Source organism: Balaenoptera ricei, chromosome 4 (genome assembly GCF_028023285.1).
Source record: "Balaenoptera ricei isolate mBalRic1 chromosome 4, mBalRic1.hap2, whole genome shotgun sequence".
Lineage (NCBI taxonomy): Eukaryota > Metazoa > Chordata > Mammalia > Artiodactyla > Balaenopteridae > Balaenoptera > Balaenoptera ricei.
In genome coordinates, this window is record NC_082642.1 from 956947 (window position 1) to 975357 (window position 18411).

The following is an 18411-nucleotide window of genomic DNA, read 5'->3' on the forward strand; positions in this document are numbered from 1 at the left end:
ATCCCCGGGCAGTTTCAGGGTCTTTAGTCCATCTCTGTGTTACAAATTACAACTGTGTCTAAACCAAACCCCTATGTCTATATACCCTATTTACTTCTCAATATACCAATATTTTCTTCCTCTTATACTTGGGTTCATAAATTCTCCTTTAGGTTTTTTGCAGGGGGCTGGGGGTGGGGTTTAGGACCACATCTAAATAGAAAGAACAAATTTAAGTGATTATCTGGATGAGTAAGGCCCCACGTTTCTTCTCAGCTGGTCTAAAACGTCAGCTGAAATGAGAGCGTTGGCTTGCAGAAGGGCCAGGATGAAGCCGCTATTGCTTTGCCCCTCACCGTGCTCCACGTCCAGAAAGCCACAGCCTAAATTTTCTGCACTGGACACTCATACCTCCCTCTTCTTGCCCTTTGATTTTTGCTTCTTGTTCTGTGCTAAAGCTGCCTGCCTTCTCCCTTCTCCAAAACCATATTTTACACTTGAATATACTTTCTTCTCTGCTTTAAAAATTGGGGGTAATCAGATGATGATTTTATAGTCCTGATTTATGTTTTAGAAGTTACTTTTCATAAATATCCCAAATGAGATCTATTTGGCCCCTGCTGCAGACCAGATGCTAGTCAGATCTAGCAGAGCAATTGATTTAGTCCTGTACATTTTCATAATTGGTAGGAATCAGTTTTCCCTTTTATTCTAACATTACAGATTTGTACCAATATGTGAAACAGGCTTCATGCTTTCCTTCTCCCTTTCATGTATGGTATGGCCTTAATAAACATTTAGTAGTTTCCTGCAAGAGCATCATATACATTAGGATGCGAGGCTTTCATTTTGTTTTCTGTTTTTAGTAAACGAATTGAGTTAATAGGGGAGATTATTTTAAAAAGGGGGGGGGAGGGCACAAGGAAACAAGAATATATATTTTCCTTATAGAGTCTTTTCATTCTTGGTATGCATCTGACTGTCTTTCTTCCCATCTTTGAAACCCTCTTTAAGATTCCGTTCTCTTGGGAAGCTCATCATGAGCCTTATTAGGAATTTTCTAGGTTATTCAGACAAAAACAACTTGTGCCTCATTTTAAACAGACAATTTCAACTCTCAGGCCCTCTTTGACTGAGCAAACTTGGTAATGAGGGTAAAGATGGACTCTCCTTATGACAAATTTGACCCTGAGTAGTAGGCAGAGACATACTTACAGAGAGAAGACCTAGATTGAATCTTTGTTCTACCAAATTCACTATAGATTTTATTAGCTTCCTTTTAAATTTTTTAATTTTCTGAATATTAGTAGTACAGTTATTTTTGAGTATTTCTGAGTAATGGAAATTTTGAAAAATAGAGACAATTTTTAAATCCGTATAGGCTTACTACCTTACTATAAATGCTTTTAGTATTTTAAAGTATTGCTTCTAACTTACTAAGTCTTACCAAACTCACTTGCTGTGTAAACTTGGTAAAATATCTGAACGGCTTTCAGTGTCAGTTTTCTCATGTGTAAAATGAAAATCATAATCTTTCCTCTGGGTTATTCTGAAAATTAACATGAGACAATTCACATACATTTCACACACACTGCCTAACACAGTGCTTATTTCATGGGCATAATATCTGAAAACATTAATTTCCTCCTATCTCATTTGTCTCCCATAGTGATACAGTGCCCCTCCTTGATGGGGACAATGTTGGCCTAACACATTGTTCACAATGCCTGTTGAGTGAAAGGGACCATGATGCCACAGAAACATGATCATTTTTAGTAGACAAAAATTGCACTTTGAAACATGGTGTGTGCTGGTTTTCTTCTCCAAATTGCAAGACCTCAGAAGGCTGGTCTGTGAATTGACCTGAAAAGTCACCCTGAAAAATCAGCTTGTAGTGTTAAATAAATACAGATTTTTAGGACTGGACAGCACTTTAGGGTAATTTAGCCCTCATTTTTCAGTTGAGAAAATTCAGGGCCATAGACATGAATGACTTGCCAAAGGTTGGTTATATCTGTTAATCAGTTAGGGTACCACGTCGCAAAGAGCAGAATCATTACTAGGGATTTTAAATAGAAAAAGAATTTTCTAAATAACACTAGGTGGCAGATAGAGCCTCCAGAAGGGTCAGAGACTCAGGCTTAAAAGCTGTATGACCAGGAGCAATTCCCAGATCGCACTTGTGGAGGGTTCCACTGGGGACCCTGCTGGTACTGCCAGTGGGTGCAGGCATTCCAGTTCACCCCACAGGACCCTAACATTGGGCCTGTCCTACTGCCATCTCTGGGAGCAGGGTGACTTCCTACATTCTCCATCAGCTGTCAGGATGGGTTCCACATGGAGACTTGTTTCTTCTCATCTCTCTCTTCCCATTTGAAATGTATCTCATTTGACCAAGAGGCATCTAATGATCCCAAGCCTAGGCCATGGGTCTGGACCTAGCACCAAGGGAGGCCTGAAAAATCAGTTTCTGACTTCCACCTTGGCAAGGTGAGCTTCCCAAGGTGGGAAATTCCCCAGGTAGAAGCAGTGCTGGACAGCACGAATCCACGTCAAATGCTCACTGCATTAGGAGATGCAGAATTGGGGCCGGGAGGCCATATGGTGCCTCACTTACTATTCTGATAGTGTTCCTCATCAGTATAGGGCCAACCCTGGTTTCAGATGTGAGACTCACATTTCAGAAAAAATATTCAGTGCATCAGTGCTCTGTTGGCCTCTTCTCTGGGCATCACTGGGTATCTGTGGAATCTTAGGTAGAGAAGTATATCAGTCTCCTCAAATAGTATGTGTATTTCTAGAATATAAAACTGTAAATAGATTTGGATAAATAATCAACATTTCATTTGAAACATACTTGGGCTTTTATAAGATTTCTTGTATAATAGCTTTTATACAGTCTCATCTTTAGATTTGTGTGGGTCAAAGATAGGATTTAAGTTGTGTTATTTGTCCTAAGCTGCCCTGCGTTTATGGGAAATCAAGGAGAAGAGGAGGAGTCTCTAAACCCTGGACCATCAAATCTGATGTTGATCCAAGGCAGGTTTCTCAATGCATAGTTTACTAGCACTTAGAGAAAAGGAAGTGATCATTAGGACCTGTATGAATTTGCAAAGTTGGAAATTTGTGTTTTCAGGCTTGCTGGGAATGTCCTTGTGGTCTAGGTCAGATATGAAATGCATGTGCCATTCATGTTCTATGATGACTTAAGCTTGAGAGCAAAAAGGATAAAGAGAGAGAAGGAAATGCAGAGGAAAAGACTGATACAACACTCAGGAGTAATACTGACCACTCCTATCCATTTGAAATATGTCTATTAAAAGCTTTAGAGCTGTGTTTTGGGCATATATGGAAGTTTCTTCATTCTATAAATGTATTTCATATGTATTTTATGCCAGGCACAAGAAATGAAATATTTTTAACGTACTAGAGCCTATGCTAGGTTCTTCATAGCATTATCTCATTTAACCATCACCATCTTCCCAGGTAAAAACCATCATACCTTTTTATAGATCACATTATATGTATTTTTTAAAAGATTTTTTTTGATGTGGACCATTTTTAAAGTCTTTGTTGAATTTGTTACAATATTGCTTCTGTTTTATGTTTTGGTTTTTGACCGCGAGGCACGTGAGATCTTAGCTCCTCGACCAGGGATCGAACCTGCACCCCATTCATCGGAAGGCAATGTCTTAACCACTGGACCACCAGGGAAGTCCCACATTATATGTCTTTATAGCTCACTAGATTACAGCAAACTGATTCTCACAAAGGTTAACAATTTGCCCAAGGTAAACTGCAGGGCTGTCTCTGTCTCTAAAAGTTGTCATTCCTCCACCCCCTCCCCCATGTTACACTGCCTTTCATGTGTCCCACAGAAAGAGGCTTGTTTAAATGGGGGCCACAAGAAGGGGTCACATTGACATGGTATTTAATCTGGATCTTGAAGGAAGAGGTCACCAAGGAAAAAAAGAGGGGAAAATTATTTGGTGCAGAGAGGACATGATGCATTAACTAGGCCTTATATTCTAGGCTCTAGAGCGAAAGCTCTGCCCTAGACCATGACATTAATGAGCAGGCAAAGGATACGATCACGTATTTCAAGTTGGTATTTTACCTAATAGGCAAATGAAATAAAACCAAGGATCATATCTGGATCATGAATTAGAGATTCTAGACTTCTGATACAAAAAAGATGGCCTGACATGCCATTGGCTAGGTGTGGGCTCTGCTGCTTTTCCTAGAGTGGAAGGCCACTTTGCTGTACTCCCACTCCTCAGCCTCCCTCTATTGCTCTTGAACACCCTTACCTGTGTGCAAGATGTAAGCCAAGGAACAGAACAGAACTCAGAAGAACAAAGTGAGGTCGTCCCAGCATCTTAGCATGATTATTAGTTAATGCATTTTGCAAACATGGGTATATATATATATATATATATATTTTAAAATCTCCAAGTGCTACATTCTCCCGGAGTTTGACATATTAATATGCCTAAAAATAACATGGGATCGTTAAAGGAAAAAAAAAATGAACCTAGCCTGATATCAGCTCTTAGCCAGTACAGCAGGCCCATGAAGTGCAGGTAGAGTGGCTTTGCACCGTCTGGACTCTGTCAGCTCATCAAGGTCCGCCTGCATTGACATTCTGCGCCTCTCTTCACTTTGAGCAGCTAGGTCAGCACCCATGTCCACCTTAAAGTTCTGGTTTGAAAATGTCTGAACTTAACCTTTTAAGGATGTCAGCTGTTCCCTTACGTCTCAGGGGCTTTGTGACAATGTTCCAAGAGTCACGGGCAACCCATAGATTTACTATGCCCTGGTTCTTGCCCTGTAGTTCATAACTTTTCTTTTTCTTCTTCAAAAAAGTAGAAGAGACGGATCTAGCAAAACCAAAAACACTTTCAGCTGCCTCAGAAAATAGTAAGGCTGCAATAGTGAGTCTTCAGGAGAGAGTCTTGGTCTCAGTTTCTCCCCCAAACTCATTAATACATCAATTTTCCCATGACTCAGTCTGCAGTATATGTACATTGAGCGTCCATGAGTTGAGAGGTTATTCTAAGAATAAAAAGACTAATCAGAGTGCTTGAAATTGTGTTGACCATTCTGTCCTGCTGCAGTGCATTTCTTTCATGTAGTTGCCCTGGACATCATCTCTGAGAGAGCACAGTGACAAGTCCTCCCCTCACAGACCGCCCTCCCAATGGTGTCCCCTCCTCCCCAAGCTGGGCCCCTCTGTGTGCAGATGGCAGCACATGTGCAAACCCACTTTCCCCTCCTCAGTTCTGCTCTAGTTAAAAAATGCAGGAACCTCAATGTTCCATTGGGGTGGCCCTTGGTTTCTCACCAAGGGGCTTGAAGCTCAGAATTCTCAGTACTTATAGGCTTCTGGGGGAACTTGAAGAAAAATGTCTTCTCTGAACTATCACACTAGTTTGGGTGAAGTACTTCAGCCACTTTCCAGAAAATTCCATGCCCAATGGCAAAGTGGTGAGTAGCCTTGGCTGGGATTAGGGAACTTTGGGTTAGGTCTAGCTCTGCCATTTCTTAACTCTGTGAAGTGAGCATTCTCACTTTTCCTTTCTGGCCCTTAATTTCTTTGTTTACATTGAGAATATGTAATGTATATCTGAAACTTTAAATGAAAATTATTTGAAAACAGTATCTTATCTGATTCCTATGGAGGTAGGTGGAATCAGTCTTAATATCTTCATTTAAGAGATGAAGAAACAAAGTCTTGAGTCTTATTTATTTGTTTTTATTTGTTTGGCTGCGCCGGGTCTTAGTTGTGGCACGTGGGATCTTCGTTGCAGCATGCGGGATCTTTTTAGTTGCAGCATGCGAACTCTTAGTTGTGGCATGTGGGATCTAGTTCCCTGACCAGGGATTGAACCCAGGCCCCCTGCATTGGGAGCACAGAGTCTTAGCCACTGGTAACCTGGCCAAGGTTATGTGGTCATTGAGGCCAAGCCAAAAATGTGAAATCAGGTTGCCTGCTTTTTCCATTATTCTATTCATTCATTCAAAAATTATTTATTGAGCACCTACTACGTATATGAGGCTCTGAGATCAATACCAAGATGCATCAGGAGCAGCTCTACCCCTGAGGAGCTAACAATTAGGAATCACACCAGGCTGCCTCTATAAAATGAGGAGGTGCATTAAATCAGGGTTTCACAAATTTGCCTGGTCATAAAAATCCTGTGGGAATCTTGTAAAAACATATAGGTTCCAGGGCCTTTTCCCAGTCCTACTGAATCAGACTCTCCAGGGCAATGTGTCTTGTAGTCTCTATGTGTAACACAAGTCACCCAGTGATTCGGATGACCAGACAAGTTTGAGAAACCCCGGGCTAGACAAGCCCCAAAGTCTCTTCTTTTAACGCAGTGTTTCTTATCCCAGACTTCACTGAATCACCAAGGGGACCTTTACAAATACCATTGCCTGGACCATTGGTAGAGATGGGGCTGTGCGATTGGTCATTCTAATGTGCATCCAGAGTTGAGGGCCATGGTTTGTAGTCCATCATTCAAGTACTCAAGCCTGTCTGGGGACAGTTGCCCTCTCTGAGGTCAAGGGGAACACCTTTACCCCAAATTACCACCAGAATGTGGATGTTAAGATATTGGCAGTGCTATGGCTTTTAAAGGACACCTGATTCTGATTTAATTCATTAAAAGAAGTTTCCAACACATTAGGAACCAGCCTATAGATGCTTTTTGGAGTCTTCAGCTTGTAGTAATCACGTCTTGATTTTATTGGATCAAGCTATTTGATCCCAGGATTTTTAAATTGCGTTTGTCCAGCAAATTTTCACAATAGCCCATCCTGAGAACCCTCAGTCTACTTCTGAATAGGTATTACTGTAGTGGGGATATGGCCATTAGGAAAGGTGGTGTTTTGCCTTTCCTTCTTTCAAATCCAGAAGGAGTCCACTAGGGAATGGGGAATTTAATATTTCACTTTAGTGTGTTTTGAGGGTAATTTGTAAACCCAATTCCATCAATAAAATTGCCTGCCCCAGTGACTGCTCCTCTCACCTGTTGATATCCGATCTGCGAGTGACTCCCTGAGGTCACAGGGACAAACCTGCACCTGGCTCAGTGGTCAGGTGCTCCTGGAAGCGGCCTTTCTTGCGGGTAACACTTTTGCTCTGGAATGTTAATCGCTTTTCACAGGGCTCAACATTTGGCTTGCCTGGCCCCAGTCAGGTACCTGGAAATCACACTGTAGCCCCCTCAGATTGAAACAGGCCAGGAGCTCTGAGGTGCTCTTGGGCTGTTGTTGACATATGGCCATCTGATTGAGTACAGTTTCCTCCAAGTCCCCAAGGTTCCCTGGTCCCTTCTTCCCAGTCCTCTGGGAAATGAAGAAAACTGCCCCTCTCCCTCTCACCTTCTTGTTCATGTGTTCATGGGTAGGTCAAGCTGGATCCGACATGACTCGTCCCTTTTTTTCTCTCCATCAATAGTAAATGCCATTAGGTTGTAAACTGGTCACGACAGTGGTAACCATCAGTCCCAAAAGATTTTTAAAAAATCTTTTCTCCTTTAGTCTGGCACGGAACTGAGGCAGTAACACTGAAAAGCCCACAGGTAGACTTATATAACACAAATGCTTGTGGGTTGCTAAGTAAGTAGCCCAGCACATGCTTTTCTGTTTAAGTTAGAGGTTAGGGTGCCATAAACCTTGAAGCTTGTCAAGATTAAGCAGCACTGGGCAGAACGATGTGCTGCGAGCGCCAGCCTCCAGTTATTGGGTCCAACCACATTTTAGTGAAATGAGATTGCCTAGCTGGAGTTTCATTTGTGGGCTTGTAAGTGAAGGGTGCATAGCAGATGCTATGATTAAGATTTCATTTCCTGGTTGATGCCACCACAGTGATCACAGCACTAGGAGGGGAAGCTCATATTTGCTGGTAGAGTTAAATAGTGGGTAGTTCTGAGTTTGATACAAAGATTAAAAACAAAAAGAAACCGCCACCACCACTGCAACAAAAACTCACCCAGGTTCATTAAGAAAACCGGCTTTTACATTTTTAAAATGAAACCCTTATGTTAGTGTCTTCCTACCTTGTGTGAAGACACCAACTTTTCCCCTCCCATTCATTCTTTCATTCATACATTTATTGAATTTTAGATGTCAAGGATTTCGAGTGAACAAAACAGCAAAATCCTTACTCTCATGGAGAGAGAAAAACAATTTTTAACAAAGGAACAAATATGTCAGGTTATGATGAGCACTCTAAAGAAGGCCAAAGTAAAGGACGTAGAGGTGGGAGGGGAAGCTTTTTTACAGAGGTTGGGGAAGGCCTCTCTGAAGGTGTGAGATTTAAGCAGAGGCCTGATGGAGGAAGGGAATGAATCCTGTGGATATTTGGGGGAAGAGCTTTCCTGGCAGAGGAATGATAAAGTAAGAGGAGTTAAGGTGGGGTCATCTTTGGTATATTGAAGAACAGCAAGGAGGCCAGTGTAGCTGACCTGGAATGGGCAGAGGGGGGCAAGTCAGAGAAAGTGTGGTTACAGAGGAGGAGATGGCACCTTTGGGAGGTTTTGAGCAGACGGGTGACATGATCTTTCTTATATTTTAAAATGTTCCTTCTGGCTGTCATGTGTGGTTAAGGGGGGAAGATTAAGGGTGGAGCTGAATAGGAGGTGATTGTAATAATCTAGCTGAGAGATGATGGCAGCCGGGAGTCTGTGATTTGGTGGAGGTGGTAAAGTGTGGTTGGATTCTGGATATATCTCAAAGGGAGAGCTGGCAGAGTTTGCTGATGAATTAGATGTGGGTGCATGAGAAAGAAAGGAGGCAAGGATGTTGCTGGCTGTTTAGCCTAAGCCTCTGGCCAAATGTAAATGCCATTTATTGAGATGGAGAAGGTGAAGAAGAGCAACATTTTTGGGGGTGCATGTTGTCTGGTTTCAGATATGTGAAGTGTGAGATGCTTCATAGACTTCCAAGTAAAGATGTGGAGTAGGAGGTTAGAAAAGGGAGTCTGGAATTCAAGGGAGAGTTTGAGGCTAGAGGTATTGATTAGGGGGCTGCCAGCATGAAGAGGGGTGTTTCAAGTCATAGGACCAGATAAGGTCAGCGAGGAAGTGAGTGAGGATAGAGAAGTCCAAGGTTTTTGCTGCTGGCACTCTGACATTTACAGGTTAAGGAGATGAGGAGGAACCAGTGGAGGGACCTGAGAAGAGCTTCTGAGTGCAGTAGAAAAATCAAGAGAGAAAGGTGTCTCAGAAGCCAAGGGAAGATGTTTAAGGGGGAGGAGGTGGTCCAGTGTGTTGCTGGGAATGAGAGAAACACTGATAAAGCCCCATTGAATTTGGCAACGTGGAGGTCATGGTGGAGGTCACCTGACAAAAGCAGTTTCATTGTGGAGGAGAGGAGGGGGCTTACTGAAGTAGTTTCAAGAAAGCATGAGAGGAAAGTGGAAGGAGAAGATGTGGAGACAGTGGGTACGGATGGCTCTTTTCAAGAAGACTTGCTGTAAAGCAAAGGAGACACATTGGGTAGTAGGTGAAAGAGTTTTGAGGTTAAGGGAAAGCTTTCTTCAACAAATGTTGAGCACCTACTTCAGGCCCATCACCAATTCTGCCCTCATGGTGCCCATAGCGGGGGGAGTGGGCCGAGCAAGTGCCCCTGCCGTGAAGACTCAGAGTGTCTTCACTCTGGCCCAGACAGGCCAGGGAAGGTTTCCCGGAGGAGGTGATGTCTGAGCCACGCCAGGGAGGATGCCTCGTCTTTAAGAAGGGTATAAGTCCTCTCGAGTGAACACATCCACTAAATTTAGCCTTTTGGGGCTTCTGGCCACAATCAGATAGTAATTAAAGTCTTGCTTATCAGTCAGTGCTACCTCCTTTTTGCTCCATGCTGCTAAAAAAGCGGCCTCTGCAAGCCCACGTAGCCTCTCCCCTTGTCACTTCCACTTTATACTTTTACCCTTGACACATTCGGATAGGTCAAACCTGAGCTGATTGTAGTTTCCATACACACAATTGCCGTTCCACGTGAGGCCCCCATATCTTTACACAGTGGCGCCCTCTCTCTGGAATTCTTACTTTTGCTTCTCCTTGCCTTCTCATTCTCTTCCATCGACCTGGTAAACACAAATGGAAACTCTTACCAAACTTTCTAGCAACTGGCCTGAAGATATTCGCACCTTATTACTGTTATTGGTAGATTCTATTTACTGAGCACCCATAAGTATCTGTCAAATACATTCTCCTGCATTGCCTTTTGTAAGGGCCTTCCTCTAAATTCCTGTGTTGCTAAGGCTGAGGAGGGGATAAGTTGACTTTGCAGGGAGGCCAAGTCTGGAAATATCCCTTTTCTCTCTTCTCCTGTCTCCTTCCACTCTTCCCTTCCCACTCAGACCACAGGCCATTTGCACAGGACCCACGAGTCCAGGCTTTACGATGCATGACACCACTTACTCCCAAAAGTCTCTCTCTTGCTTTATATAAAGTCCCCTCCCCTTGGTGCCTCAGGGCACTAGGTGGGAGGTTGGGACCCAAAGAGCCAACGATCTAATGGATGTTCTGACTACTAGGCAGATGGGTTTTGGCAAATGCAGGCCTGAGCAGAGCTCATACTAGGAAGTTGAAGGCGATGATCGGGAGAGACCAGATGGGAAAGCCAAGTCTAAAGGACAAGAAGCAGGACTGTGGGTGTGAGGGGGAGCAGGTAGGGATGCAACAACTATCCTGGGGACATTTTCTCAAACCCTGGTGGGGTGTTTGCAGCTCCACATTAATGGTTCTGAGGGTGTTGGGTGGTTGAGAGAAAGGCATCTGATAAATTCATCCCCAGTAGAGTCTAACTAGCTCGTTATAGCTTAACTGTATGAACTCTCCTAGGGCAATCTTTTAAAAGAAAGTGCCTTAAGAGGGAAAAAGAAGCGCTCACAGTGGTGGAATTTCAGGCAGTGGGGTGACAGCCTGGGAGTAACAATATTCCTGGGAGAATGAGATTGACAGGGTGACCTCCTCAAGATCCCCCAAATGGGACCAGATAGACATTTGCGGTGGCAGACAGACGAGAAGAGCTATGACTATCTTAGTTGAGGTTACTGCTGTGACATTGCAGAGGGCCATGGAAAGGTGCTGGAGTGGGAGCCTGAGCTGTCCCTCCCCCATGCCCAGTATCAGGACACACATATCACAGCCCAGCTTCCTGGCTTCCTCCATTCAAGTCCAGTTTAGGATTTGAGTAAAGTGGATTGCCTGGGCTCTAGGAGGCCTACCCACTTATTGCGGTGTGACATCTGGAAAATCACTCAAGTGGGCTTCCTGCCCTCATTCATTAGGATGGATGAATTGCCCGCCGCCGTCTCACAGGCAATTGACCATCAAATGAAACACCATGTCAGGTCAGTTTGTAAGATGTAGAGTTTTACGTAAATGTAAGAAGTTTACCCTTCTACTGAATTATGAACTCTTTGAGGCAGGAATCCTGTCTTATACCTCACTATATTCCAAGCCCATCATACAATGCCTAGCCGTGGAGGCTCCCTTTGGTGGAATGGGCAGCTGGACGAATCCAGGGACTGCTGGCTGGCTGTGTGGGGCAGCCCTGAGCAGGGAATCCTGCCACCCCTTGTCTGATTGACAGCGATTCACCCTCTCTCTTCCCCTCTCACTGCTTACAGTTTCATGATTTCCCCGTTTAAAGTGCCGTTTTGGAAATCTGTTCTCTGCCAGAGAATACATCAAGGTGACTCTGCTGGTGGTACCCTCCTACCCTCAAAGGCTCATTATTTAAATTATTGCTCACTAGGAGCCGTCTTATTTCCCCCGGCAGCTGGGAGGTGCGATGTCATTTTCAGGTCTCTCAAAGCACCTTGGGAATGATGCTAAGTCAGGTTGCTCCCATTGACGTGGCAGCAAAGGGAATGTGGGGAGGAGGTACCCACCGTCACATAAAGTGGGTGACAAGAGAGAGGGTCAGCCGTCCTCACCGTGGGCTCTACCCCGGACAAAGCCTCTTTATCTGACTGCCTGAAAAAAAAGAAAACCAGAGGGAAGCTGGTTATTATCCTGTAATGTGGTGAGCCCTAACTGACAGGGCTGGACCAGCCTGGCTTCTTTTGGGTTAAAGTATCGGGAATAAGAGGTCACAGGCAAGGTGGGAAGGAGAGAAGCAGAGAAAATCTGTCTGTGGTTTAAAAAAAAAAAAAAAGAAAGAAAAGTTCCTGCTTTTCTTTCCCGTGTGAGAAAAACTATTTAAACTGGCACAAAATATATTTAAGAAGCATATTCTTAGAGTTACTTAGAAAACTACCCTGTATATTCTGGCAGCAGCAAAATGTATCCTTAATAGAATTCATATGGGGCCTTCAATGATCGCGATGTTTGGAGAGGAGCCAGATAGTAAGTAATTTAAACATCACAGGAAATTAAATTTTGGAATTCAATTTTGCATAAAGTTTTCTGTAATGAAAATGTCACACATAAATTATGAAGTCTGATTATATTCCTTTTTGACTTTTTAATAAAATAATAGAGGTACTTGACAGTCTAGAACAAATGCATATTTTATGTGAATAGTATTGCGTTCAACCACCGTCCTCTGGAAATAATGGAACAGATGTTAACACTGCTCTATCAGCTATCAGGTGCTCTGTTAAACAGCTCCAAACACAAGTATTTATTAAAAAATGCTAACGGCGCTGTCTTTTAGGGTTATCTAATTGTAGGCTTAAAATGTAGATGGTTAATGTAATTAATTATACATGTAGAATTATATAGTTGGGCTATAATTTATTATATGTATGCATATATAAATTATATAATATTCTGTTGTAAATTAATTTAATACGGGCACATGGAATGACTTCTTGAAAATATTAAATAGTTCATAATGTGGTTATAAATCAAAACTAATCTGAATTTCCACTTAATTTTGAATTTTGAGAAGGAGGATGCTTTAACTCACTGTAGGGGACTTTGGGGGTGCTGATTGTGTTTCAGATTAAATCCACAGCCTGTAATTATTTTTAATAATATTCAACTAAAAAAAAAATGCCCCAAATAAAAAGCCTGAACACTCTTAATTTGTTTAAGGCCAAGCAGCATTTTTCTTCAAAGGGTGAAATATAATGAACGTTTATTTTAAAAATTGACCTACTTCATCATAACTCCAAGGCCCTAAGCAAGTCTTTAGTCAGGCTCACAATGAACTCTTGCTAAATGCAGAGATCATGACCTTGCCCTCTTTTGGGGGTGAGAAGCTTTGCCTGTGGATGTCCTGTTAAATATTTCCCTCTTTGAATCCTGTTATGACTTCATCTACATACTTTGTGTTGGGGGGATGGGTCTGCACATATTTTAAATTTTAAAAGAGCACAACAAAAGTTTCTCACTTAATCAGAGTCACACAAAAATGTGGGCCAGGCTATTTGTCCAGGAGCTTGTATCTTCTTTTGGAAAGTAGGTCATGTGAGTTCATAGTGGTAGGAGGATGCAGAAGATGATTTCCAAGGCAGTTTCTTTAGACATGGGTACCTTTTTGTTTTTATCTGCTTTTTTAAGAGAACAATGACTAGGGTGACCAACCTGTCCCAATTTACCTGGGACTCTCCTAGTTTTAGCACTAAAGGTCCCGTGTCCTGGGAACCCTCTAAGTCCCGAGTGAACGAAGGTAGTTGGTCACTCTAACTAGGACCCACAAAAACTTACAAACCAATATTTTTTTTTGAGGTATAATTTTTTTTTATTGGAGTAAAATAGTTTTACAATGTCGTGTTAGTTTCTGCTGTACAATGAAGTGAATCAGCTGTATGTATACCTATGTCCCCTCCCTCTTGGACCTCCCTCCCTCCCTCCCCCCCACGATCATGTCTAAAATAGATAGCTAGTGGGAACCTGCTGTATAAAACAGGGAGCTCAGCTCAGTGCTCTATGACAAACCAATATTTTAAAAAGATGTAGGTACAAAGCATATGCTGTCCCCACAAAGGTGGCATGAAGAGACAGAAGGTGCCTATGTCCATTGAGGCTGGGCTTCTGTCCCTTGATTGTCTCACCACGTGCCAGGGGACTGGCCAGTCCCTTGACAACTTCAGTACTTAAATTTTATAGGCTGGCCCAAGGTTGATCAGGCTCTAGTGACACGGATGGAGGAAGCTTCCTCAGTCACTAAATGGAAGGGAGCCCCTGCTGTTTTGTACAAGACTTTATGTGAGCAGGTAATGAGTTTTTGTTGAGCTGAGTCACTGAGGTGTGGGGTTTGGTCTGTTGTGGCAACGTGTGCCATTATAGAACTTCTTGTCTTGAAGTGGGGTGCTGCCATTAGAAAAACCTAAAATGTATGGCATCGTCTTAGTCATCGGGGATGAGCTGGGCGGAAACTAACATTAAAGCTGGAAAGATGATGATCCCTGATACGTCGTGGCAAAATATTCAAGTAAACTATTGCTCCTAATAACGAGGCAGGCGGATCACTTACCTAATAAACTTGCAGTGCTATCAGAGAGAGTGAAAAACAGGACTTTAGTGTTGGGTGATATTATTGGCTGTGTTTGGCAAGATAATACAAGAAAGAGATACGCTAAGGAGAGAAATAATCAGTTTATAAAGCAGAAGAGAAGAGGTACAGAGTTCAAAATACGGGGCCTAGAAATTTGGAAGAGTTGACTGTTTCTAGAACCCGACTGTAAGCGGTGGTATTTAACAAGACTTTGCAGTGGCCGGGGGTGGGCGCGGGGGAAGCCTCTCCGTTGATTCATATGCCTCCAGGAAAACATTGTTCAAGACGTGGTTTTCCCATCCACGCCCAATGGCCTGATGTCAGTAGCCATCATGAAGGGTGAGAGAAGGAGGCATGGAGGTAAGGAAGCAAAGAAATAAAATAGATCTGAGAACCACATGTGGAAAAGTCCTTTGAGTGTGCCTATTGTCCAATGAAGTGAACAGCAAAGAGAGTTTTTGGGCAGCTACGTAACTAAAGCAACCATAAAACGGTATCTGAATATTTAGAACTTAAAACAACCCTGGGACCCCTAATAGTCAATGAGTAGGAAGCAAGTTGAGAAAGCTGAATAGCCCCGCAGGAGTCCAAATTCCTCAAAGCTTACTTCAGATGTGGCCAGAGAATAAGGGAAAAGAATCTTCTAGAGGACGAATCTAAGAGCCATAGAGAACAATGAAAAATGGAGCTTCTTGTCAGAGAGCAGAATCATAGCCTAACCAAGGAAACTCCCATCCCCAGGGTAGGAGGTCTTCCCAGTCTGCTGGGCTGGATTCCAGAATTGCTACAGCTCAGTGGCTGCTGTGTTTGCCCCATTCTTCTCTTTCCAAATGGAAGTATTTATACATACCTTAGTGGGTGGGTGTGTGCGCACATGAGTATATGTGGAGAGGGAATAGATAATTTGTCTTTTGTAAAATCAGGACTCCAGAGGTTGAAAAGTCACATGTAACTGAATCTGATGGAGAGACAACTGGACATCACCCAGAAAGATGAACTTTGAGTTGAATGCAGCTGCTGGATGGAACTTTGGCTTGTCTCCTTTGTGGAGGAGTTAAGTGTATTCTGTGTGGGAAGAAGGAAACAAAGAAATACTTGGTGATGAGAAGGGTGGATTGTAGCAGATTTAGTAAACGATGATCAACTATTCCATGTGCTTACTTATATTTCCCAGTCTCTCTGCAGGTAGATTGGGCGTGTGATTAGTGGCCTTCCACTTAGTGTAAATGGCCTATTTTTGAAGGTAGCCGTTCTCATTCTTTTCACATGGATTCTTATTTATGTACTTTTACTTCAAGCAATATGTCCTAAGTTGCCTGTACATATCCTGCTTGGAACTTGCATCACTCCTATTCACCATCAATAGATATTACTTTGATCTTGCCATGATAAAGTTGCCCAGGAGTTTGGGACAAAAGCTCAGTTTACATATATCCAACGTTGGGCAGGCTTCTCCCCAAATCTGTGTGTCCTGGAAACAAGTTTTTACATCCTTGCCATTTTTGGAATCAACTAGAAACACCATATACGAATGTGAGAGATTTCATTACCTCCAGAGCACTGTCTATTTTAAGTCTTCACCATATTTATCAAGTGGAAAACTTGGTCTCAGCGAGCCTTGCAGAGAAAGTGATTGGCCAGAATGAATCACAAGTTTTCAGTTTTGAACCGCTTCTCCAAAATATTACCCTAAGGGTTTCAGAAATTTTATTTCTTGGCCTGGAAAGAAGATGACTCATTCAACCAGAATCTTTTCTTGAGTAAAAAAAAGTCACAGGAGAGACTATTGTTGATGTGGTGGCCAAAAGGAAGACCCTTATCCAGTAATTGCTTCCTGATCTCAAGCCTGGAATTCTAATTCTACTGACATCTCTGGTTGTCGAGAATACCAGCAGCATTGCTAATGCAGTTGGCCTTATCTGAAGATGCGCATTCCTTTCCACTAAACTGCCTTCCATAGACACACATGTAAAACTGTCTCTATTTATGGATCATAGCAGATGGGACTAGCGGTTTCTCTTCCTCTGATCTGCTAATTCCAATGAGCTACCATCTTTACTCTTTGCTCAGCTGCTAAGAGAAGCCAGGTTTTTGTGACTCCAAGGGACAGCGCTAGGAGGAATGGCAGCCAGAGCAGGCTTTTGGAATAGTGCTGCCGTCCTAAGACGGAGACTGGTGTCAAGAGTTCAGGTCTGCACTGTGACGGTGATGTTTTTCTCATGATTCTGGGAGGTAGGGACTTTCTTCCTGGGGTTATTGAGCACAGCCCTAATGTCTTTACCTGTGGTGCTGCTCCCGGGTGATGAGTTCTGACTGGAGAGGGTTGGTGGTGGGAAGGGACAGCCTTTGGGCATAGATAGCTTAGATTCTTCAGACATGAGCTGTATCATTCCACACTTACCGTGCAGATGCAAGAAAAAGCCATTACAGGAGATTTTCATCGTCTGAGTGTTCAGTATCTGTTTCCTTAGTTTCCGAGTGAAAGTTATTGTATCATAAAACACAAAGAGTGACCCCCTATAAAATTAGGTCCCACTAACATCAGCGTGCTTGTGTGCTGGCTCCTGCTGGGCTTCTGAGGTGGCAAACATCTGACAATAAAATACAAACACAAGGGAAATTGATTGCAGGGGGAAATGGGAAATTTTGTAAAATGTGCAAGATTTCATGAAATTGAGAAAAGTGATGTTGAACTACTTCAATCACATGTAAAGGCATTGACAAATGAGGATTGGTCAGGGTTAAAATTTTAAAAATCAAGAGGATTGGCTTCACCATAGACATTCAAAGGAGCATGATTGAACTCTCGATTTTTTTCTTGGAAAAATTTCTGAAGCCCTTGGGTTTATTTGTGAAAATGACCTTTCTTAGGATCTTCTGGGCATGTATAAAGAGAAGATTGCTGTTATTTTGCTCTTACTTGACTGAAAAAGTTATATGAAATCCAAACGACCCAAAAAATACTTGATATATTCTTTGTTCCTTCTAAGAGTTAGCAACTAGTTGCAATTATGATCTACATCTACACTTTGTTAAATATAGCATAAAACTTATTTTCATAATTTTAGTTTCATTTCTTTTTCAGGTTAAATTATAGTAGAAGCTTTTGTTCTCCATTACTTATTATGTCCTTATTTTAAGGGGACTTAAAATTTTTTCAGGTACCAATTAACCTCAGAGAAGGAGGGACTCCTGTATATGTAGTAATGGAATAAAAATTATTTAATTTCACTTTTATTAAAAACAAATTAAATAGTAAACAGGGAATAATACAATACCAAATATATATAAATGAAATGTTATATTGATATAAATTATATGTGTGTGTGTGTATATATATATATATATAATATATATATATATATATATATATATATATATATATACACACACTTATATATGTTCTGTATATATAAAACATTCCTGAGTTCAAAAGATATGCTCTTTTAAAAAAAAATTTAATTATATTTACCAGGTTGTTTTCACCTTAGATTGTCCCTTTTCAGGGGCTTCTTGCCCTCAGGTTTATTGTCAGCTGATAATCAATGTCTCAGTGTTTAAATAATCCCCTATTTACTTATCCACTTACCTGGAGCCGTTTACTTGAATTTATCTGCTCTGATTCGTTCCTATTTTTCTGGAACTGATCCTCTTGGTCCTGAATTTTGGAGCAAATTCCCTGTGCTGGTTTTCTGTAAGGTGAAGCAGTAGAAGACTTAAGTTATAAGCCAAAACCCTCCTTACTGGGTTTGTGAAAATCATTTAATTGGATAAAACCTTAGTTTCATAGTCTCTAAAATGGAGTTAACACCATCCTTTATCTCCCTTAAATGGGATGATGCCCATGTTTGGGAAAGCACTGTGTACAGCATAAAATGGAACTAGCATTGACAGAGCCTCTCTTAGGAGCTGTGTGGGGCTGAGTGTATTTACAGACCTTCTCTCATGTGGTCAAGTGCTGGTTCA